Source organism: Aythya marila, assembly GCF_965140915.1.
Source record: "Aythya marila genome assembly, chromosome: 4".
NCBI classification, from domain to species: Eukaryota; Metazoa; Chordata; class Aves; order Anseriformes; family Anatidae; genus Aythya; species Aythya marila.
Window position 1 is genome coordinate 7,671,012 of NC_139045.1, and position 8,666 is coordinate 7,679,677.

At 40.5% G+C, this 8,666-nt stretch overlaps 1 long non-coding RNA gene across 1 annotated transcript; it reads left to right on the plus strand.

Annotated features, from left to right (window-relative positions):
- Positions 1–143: 143 nt before the first annotated feature.
- LOC309877686 lies at positions 144–7,228 on the plus strand. The gene is made up of 3 exons (XR_014317407.1): positions 144–385; positions 4,884–5,027; positions 6,100–7,228. It is a non-coding gene; the product is annotated as an uncharacterized lncRNA (long non-coding RNA).
- The last annotated feature ends 1,438 nt before the right edge of the window (positions 7,229–8,666 follow it).

Sequence of the window (8,666 nt, forward strand, 5' to 3'; positions counted from 1 at the left end):
CACAGGCGCGGCGCGGCGAGCTGAGGGAGGAGCTGCCGGCTCGGGGCAGGCGGAGCTGCCGCTGTGCCGCCCTCTTTCCCTTCTTTTCCCTTCCCTTTCCTTCCTTTCCCTTCCTTTCCTTTCTTTTCTTCCCTCGCTTCTCCTCCCGGGTCGCCTCATGGCGGCGCAGGGAGGGAGCGGCCGCAGCGGGCAGCCCTGAGGTGGCGGAGGTTAGCCCGCCGGGGTCCCGCCGTGCGGGCGGCCAGGTGCCCCCCAAATTAACAAAAAATGAAAAATAAGTGTCGGGGTGTGGAGGTGCTGCCCCTCCGTGTCTTGCAGGTGGGCTTGTGGAACCGCAGCGACGGGCGACCCAGTGGCAAAACCACCCAGCAAAGCGGTGGCAGAGGTAAGAGCAGAAACCAGGCGCCCACATCCCCACAATTAATTCACAAAGGTCATTTATGATAAGTGCTGGTGTTGCCATTCCTTACTCATCAGGATCCAAAGATGCGTGTGCTGGGCATTTTAATAACTTCGCTTGAAACCTGCACTCGAGTCAACTGCATGTTTCCAGCTCTTCTTCCAAAGGAGGCTCCTGGCCCTTAACCCTTGTGTTTCGCACCAGTGAGGCTGTATTTTCAATTTGATTCTTTGGTCACACCTTATTAAATTTCTTATGACGGCATGGGATTTTAGTCTGTCGGACTCCGTAGCCTATAATAATTCCTTGTGTTTGTAGCCCTCATTCGGAGAGACAAAGCTGTCGCATTCGCTAGTCAGTAGGGCAGTAACTAAAATTAGAAAAATAGGCTGCAGTCACAGCGGTATTACCAGAAGAATGCCAGTTTTCTTCCTGGAAAGAGAAAGATTAAAGATAAATGATCTCTTTATATCACATAAAATCTTTGACTAATACACATGTTATTATGTATTAGTCCCATCCATTCTCCCATTTACGTGAGTTGATCTCAAAAAAGATACCACCTGTGCCTATAGAGCTAATCGTGTTTATGTTCTCTGAATGTCAATGTCAAAACTATTCTCTGTATGTACTAAAATATCTCCAACATCAATGCGAGACGCTTTTTACTGGTTTGTGTGTCAAGAGGAAGTTGCTTTTTATAATGAACACAGCAAGATGTCTGTTGAGTAGGAGAATCACTGCAAAAGACTTCAGAGCACATGTTTGCTAGATACAGCCATTAGTGCTGGGATCCCACTCCTTGTTCAAATCTCTATTGTCTTCCCACTAGCTGGCAGGCACAGCCTGTTATATCAGTCAAAACTGCAGGATCGGATGCTCTTGTGGTGTAATGAAGCCTGCTTCAACTTCACTGAGTTCAATGAAACGGCACTGATTTATTTCCTGATCTTGGTACACAAAATATTCCCATTTCCTGGCATCCAGATAACTTCCCAGACAGTGCAAATCAAAATTCAAACTAGAATTTCAAGATTTTCTGCAATTATACTGTGCTCTGTTCCCTTTGGTGTTCTGGAACTGTTTTTTAATAATAATAATAAAAGCCTAGGCATAGAGGTTAAGTGAAAATTTCCATGTACTAAATCCAGAACAACAAAAAAAATATATATATCCGATTAGTTTATCAGAGTAACTGTATTCACACAGATGTCCTCGCTGTCTTATGTCAATAGGTAAAAATGGACTAAGTAGTCCAGCTGATTACCAGACCAAGTGACAGATAAGACAGGATTTAATCCTGGTTTGTTGTGTGATAAACACTCGCGCTAGCAAGTCACACAAAGTGTCAAACTACCAAAGGAATTTGATACCATCCTATTACTCAATTTTAATCACAGGTGGGCACTCGTCTTTGTGAATTCTTCTGACAATCCTTGCCTTCATTTCTCTAGCATCGATAATATTTGTATCAGCCTATTTTTTTTGTAGAAAGAGAATGGCATGAGAGTGAATTAGTAAGTGTTCCTAGGAAGCTTTTAACATACAAAGATTACAACTCTTATTTTCTTCAACAGGTAAAAATAGCCATGTATTGATTTATGCAGCTCATGTTGTGCCAGCATTTAGGTCCAGATTTCAAAGATAGGCAACCAACATCATGAAGTATCTTTAAAGGACTCATTCACAACCTGAATTCACACGTTCCAAGTCCAAACCATTATTAAAATCTTGGCTTAGCCTTTTTAAAGCAGAATGTTATTGATTGGGCACAATCACTCTTACATGATAAATGGTGCTAGCAGGTATTGCATTGAGTGCAGCCCATGAAAAATCAGTGCTCCTTTGGCAAGTAACCAGCAAATCGAGCTACCAAGCAACATAGGACAGATGCCTTTGTACACCTGAGTTGCCACTTCGTGCCGTGTAAAGAACCCTGAGGAGCTGTAGGCATCGTTTACCTGGCTGAGCAGGGTTTACAAGTACTGTGAGTCACTGGCATGGTATAAAAAACCTGAAGCGCTCTGGTTGATCTAGTCCAGTGCACTCCGCTCAAATGCCATCCTTTGCTTCTTGATGAGATTTCACTATGATCATCATTAGTAATTTTGCATACTTCACTACATTTTATGAGTATTTAAATCGCATTTAATTTCATGTCTGAGTGTAACTTCACAAGTGGGAATAAATTATATCTCTCAGTACCCTTACTGGATGTATTTTGTAGCGGTTGACAATGATGCAGGTTAGGAACATAAAAGAGGACCCCCCTTTCTAGCTAGTAGGCAGGGTTCCTTCTGCTACTTCGTTTCATTTATTTGCTGCATTTCTAAAGCTCAAAATAAAAGCATAATGTTTCACTGCTTACTTGGAGAAGCCAATGATGCATAAGCTAATAAAATAATTTTTAAAATGTATTTAGTTAGAACAGTGAGCTCCCTAATTGAGGAACTAATGAAGTTACTTATTTGTTCTCCTCAGTGTTTGGAGATAACACAAACCACGTTTGTGGATCAACCTTGAATAGCAAGTTCTGAAAGATTTGGCCTAAGATTTTTTTTTTCGTTGTGATTTTAGGGCTTTTTAAACAGCCCTATCTTATTTTCCCCGTATGAAAATTATATGGCGTCTGTGGTGTTTCAGTGCTTTTGATTTCCCCGTTTGGCCTTGATTTTCTGCTTTGATAAGTGAACTGATTCACGCCTCCTGGAGGCCCATCCACTGCCATCTCCCGTTATCTGGTGGTTTTCTTACTCTCACCAGGCAATTCCACTGACCTTTGCTGTGACCTTCCTTCAGTACTTTTTTCTCTGTCAGGTTTTTCACGTCACCTTCTAGCCGCCTGTCCCCTGGTGTCACGCACAAACACACAGAAGAGGTGCGTGTGAGTTGGAAATTGTGTAGCCCGTTCGTGATCCTCGATTTATGTCCACGCTGTACTCCTGCTGCCCTCCGAACTCCTCCGAAGTGATGCAGGGCTGGGTGAGTGAGGTTAGCAAACGAGGGCAGGAGGAGAGGTCAGCAATGTCTCATGGGTCACACAGTCAAAAAGCAGGCACAGCTGGCAACTGAGACAGCTGCTGTTTAGGAAGAAAATGGCCACTGAATTTGACATTACTTAATTAAGAGAGTGCCTTAGCTCATGGATCCCCTTGTCACTTTGCTTCTGTACGTTGTGGTAGTAGGGGGTGGGTAATTGTGCTTTCCCACTGAAGCTCTTGGGTATAGCAGCAGTCTTCTGTTTAGGCTCATTGAAGACCCAATTAAATGACTCTTTGTTTAGTGATAGCTGAAACAATGAAAAAAAAATACCACCCAGGCACTAGAGCACATGCAAATATGAACTATGGCTTGGCCAGATGGCGCGGGCACTTACTGGGATTCCCATACCAAATGCAACAGCTCCGTGTATCCATATGTGCATGTAAGAAAGAGAAATAGCAAAACCATCACCAGTGCACACAAAGACAAATATTTGAAAGATGACCACAAAAAAAAAAAAAGACTGTAAACATTCTTCGTAAATTAACAGTTGCATTAAAGAGATATGTCTCAATTTTTCCTTTTTAAATAAAAATGATGTGGGATTTCAAAGCCTGCCTGATTCTGTGGGCCAAAAGATGCTGCAATTCGTTGTAAGCTCCTGAATCAATCTTGTTCCTTCCATTAGAGGAGATGCAAATTAAATTGCTGAAAGGCCCATTGCAACCACAATTCGTAATGGAGCAGGTGTATTCAGAGGCAGTTCCAAGAGCGTCTTCTCTAGTTGTGGTTGGAAGGAAGATCCTGCACATCCTTCAGTTTCATTATGTTTGCATAAGTAAACGCTGCCTTCTGCAGTGTTCATACAGTGATGTTCATATAATTTCTGCTGTGATTTCAGAATGGTTTTCTCTGAATTCAAGACCACTTTTCTGGTATCCAGTAATCTTAGCATCTTTCAGTGTATGTATATTAAACCTGTTGTTTCTCATATAACAAGAACAAAGGAAAACAAGCTGCATCTTTTTTAATAAAAGGATACTTTATAAAAAAACATTCCTATTTAAGCACCAAGATAAAGGTTTTAAAGAGAACAAGTCCACCGCTGATGATAGTTGGAAGAATCCGCAGATGTTTCTTGAGGTGAGAAAGACTTTTATTCTGTAATATGGTACTGTAAGAAAATTCAACAGGAATCTTATACTGATGGCAATGTGGATTTCATACTTCAGCTTTTGTCACTGAAGTCAAGGTCATAAGGAAACAGACTTAGCAGCAGTAAAATACTAACAATATTTTCTTTCCACTTTACATAGCATGGACAATGCTTATGAGACATTACATTTTTTTTCTATTTTTAGGTTTCAAAAACACACTAAAATGATGAGATTAGTGATGTGAGGGATCTGATACATTTCCACTCCAATCAGTGAGGTACAGGTGTGAAAGTTAATTAGAACTTAGGCTTGCGTGCCTCTGACTTTGATGCCATGCTTTGCAGAATGCAACAGAAGTTCCTAACGGCTGCTTAAATTCACACTGAAAACTGATGGAGCTCTGAAGTGCGCAAGGATTACTGAAGCAGAGGCATTTAACACTTCTTTACTTCAGACCATTCTTTTGTTTCCTAAAGCAACGTCAAAAGGTATGATTTTGTGGATGTAACTATGATACCTCTTTGCCTTGTATATTGATTTTCCTTTTAGCTTGAAGACGATGTCACTGCGCAAGGTAGCCATGCCACTTTGAGGTTTTTAAGGATTCCTATGTCAATGAATTTAAAGAAAAGATTACTGTAATTCATAATCCTCTCATTGCTGTACATTGCTGGATAACTTCTGATGTCATCTTTAGAGGCATTGCACCTCTTTAACTCAACGAATCAAAGAAAAATATGTACCAAATCACAACATGTGCTTACTTGTTTGCTTGGCCATGTTCTGAACTCAGTTGTGCTATATTTATCCATCTTATTCAAAACTGTTAGTATGCCTACCTGTCTTTTAGGGGGCTTTATGTGGTTAATGCTGCGTTCTCATAAGAAAAATGAACACAGCCACATGCAATATGACATCAGTACAATGTGGTGGTTACCACACGTTAACATTTCTTTCCAGTAAAATGATACTTAAGGCTCTAAAACATAGTTCTGTACACTTGGTTCATTGAGGATGAAAACACAAACACAAAAGAAGCTGAAGAGAAAATGATCAGCAAAGAAGAGGATTTGGGATGGATTATCTTTATCTATGTTAAGAGGCTTAAAGGCAGGATTAAAACAGAGGCAGTCAAAGCATGTGCATGGTTGCCAAACAAGTAAAATGGAATATCAGATCTATCTGGCAGCATATTAGGCAAATATATAGGAAGGCTCATTAATTACCATATTCACATTAAACAGTCTGTAAACAATTACTAGGAACCAAACATTATAAAGCATATAAAATCAAGAGCATGTCACAAGGCAAGAAAGTAATGCTTCTGAATGTACTGACGTACCTTCTAAATGTACAAATTTAATAGATGATGTTCTTTTGCCACCGTGAGTTAACATTCTACATCATATGGAGAATTATTTTTGTACTAGATTTCTGTTTTATCACTAGGAAGACACGCCCGAGTTATTTTCTTGTGAAATTTCTGTTCAGGATTTATTTTTAAAACAGTATTATAAAAGATTAAGAACGTCAACATATTTTTGTTGTGTTTTTATTTAGAGACACCAGGTGGCAGATAACACACTGCTTCATTGAGCCCTCTCCTCTCCCTTGATTAAATGAAACCAAATCATAACACTAACGTGAATTCAATGGTGGAAAGAATGCAGCAGAAAACTTACTGTGCCAAAACATTTTGGTGAAAAATGATGACTATTCAGTGGTCCACAAAGAAATGTAGGGGCAGACAGTTTATTGCTTCTCCTAGTAATAAAGAAACAGCAATAAAATACGATGCCCTAAACCACTCCTTAGGTATCAAATGCTATACCCTAAACTAACCTTGACTTGGAGACCATGGCCCCTCTTCAGGACTTTGTACTGATTTTGCCAGTGATAGATATTTTTTTATTAAAACATTCACATACACACCCTCTGTCTGGAGTCCCATAAAGAAAATCCTTAGTTCTAAAGCCAAGGCATTTGCCTGAGTACTTTAAGCCCTTCCTGGTACTTTTCTGCTGGCACAGTGTCTCTGTGGACTTGGATTTACTTGAACTTCTGGAAACATTCTTCCAGAAACAGTCTCAAAGTACCACTGCCCTCATGCGAGTTAGAGCCAGGCAGGTTTCTTTGGTCTGGTGTCAAGATATTGGAGTGACAGGAAGTCCACCTCCCTGTAAAAAACAGCTTGGGTTTGGAAAAGCAGCTCTTTCGATCAATCCAATTAACAAACTCATTATTAGAAATGAAATTGTATCTGCAGAGGTTAACATCAGGCCTAAAGAGGGAGATGATAGAAGAGTACAAAAAATGACTGAGTTGTTCTGTAGTTAACTAACCCAACGTTGGGTCAGTTTCACTAATAGTGAAATGCCAAGGAAAAGCGGCTTGTTCAGCAAGGGAAGAAGGTTCAACAGGTACAGGAGACCTCATTGCTTGTATGTAGATTGTACAAATGTTATGTCTAGATATGAAATACACATGTTGGAAACAAAAGGTCTGTACACGCTTGGATTATTAAGGGTTGAGAACGCACAAAGGGGAGACAGCATAGGTAAACAGCAGGATAAGGAAGGTTGTTAGACACAAGGAGACATCTTTTTAAAATGTTCAGTAATACTCCAAGAAATTAAAAAAAAATAAAAAAAAAAAATGAAGGAAACATAGATTCCTGCAGATTAGATATAAGAAAGCAGTAAGATTGGCTCCTTCCAAAAGGAATCAGTGTTACTAATAAATCTTTCTTTGGTCATTAGAAACAGGAAGCCTTCCAGAATTCTGCTGTACGAATCGATAACCATGGTATTAACAGGAGTACTCAAAGAAAACATGCCGTTGCAGAGAAGTTTATAAACTATTTGAGTCAGTTTTCACCAGGAGGAAACTGGAAACCTTGGTGAGAAACTCACCAGTAGTTTCACCTTCCTGGAAATGGAAGGGATTTTGAAGACAGAGTGGATAAATCTGATGAAATGGACAGTACCGAAACCATTAGGACCAGAGGGAAGTTACCAGCAGGTGTGTGTAACTACACTTTGAAAAATATAATGAGACCCATTGTAAGCAGGGTGGCAAATAACAATGTCAACTTTTAAAAAGAGTTGCATGGAAGATAGGGGGCCTGACAGGCTGGACACCTGGATAAGTATGATAGACTTGGTAGGACCAACATGACTTCACAGAGGAAAATTCTGCCTTACAAATGTACTGAATTCCCCGAGGTCAACCTGCATGTTGAAAAGAGTGGCTTGTATAGCCTCACTGCATGTACAGGGAACTCACCTGCTTGGACATGGGAATGCAAGCCTAGCTGCAGCAGCTGGAGTATTTATTTCCAACCTTACATTACTTAGCAACAGCTAAACAGTTGTTTTTTCTCACCTATTCCCAACACCTTCCTTAAATACCTGTCTCTAAGTCTTGGTGATGAGTAAAGTGCAGCTCAGTCCCTCTATCACCTTCCTTAACCTGCTCTTTTCTTAACACTAATGTCTTACTCTGTCATGAGAGGAGCAATACTGTGCTAGTTCTGGAAAGTGATTTCAAGGAAGAAAGCTTTCAAAGGTAGATTTCTAGGGGGAACTGAAAGCGTTCTAACCACAATAACTACAAACCCTCCGTTCCTCTAGTTGTAGCTCCACTTCTAGGTTCCCGAGAAAAGGGATGCTGCATGAACGTGCATGAATGAACTCAGTCTCAAAGCCTGAAAACACCCTACTCACTAACAAAGTCTAGCAGGTAAAGCAGAATGGACGCGTGCAGATCCCATACCAGACTTTCCGTGACAGGAACATTTCAAAAGGAAAATGAAATGTCTCTTTCTGGAGGCTCGCAGGAATTTTGCACTGCTACAGACTTTTACCATGGAACCAAGTGAGAGCTCAAACATAGCGTTATCCCTCTCCTCCTGCTGTGTTTCTACTGTTCATCTGATTGGGTGTCATTTTTGATCATGACCAGCCGTCTAAAATATGGGCCTCACTGTACTGTGTGAGGATCTTATTTCTAAAAATCATTCCATTTAATTTTTAGACCCTCCTTGTAAATTAGGGGTAAATTAGGGGTGGAACCTTGACATCTTTTGATCTCCTGTGAAACCATCAAAAATCTGAGCTGTGGTAGGT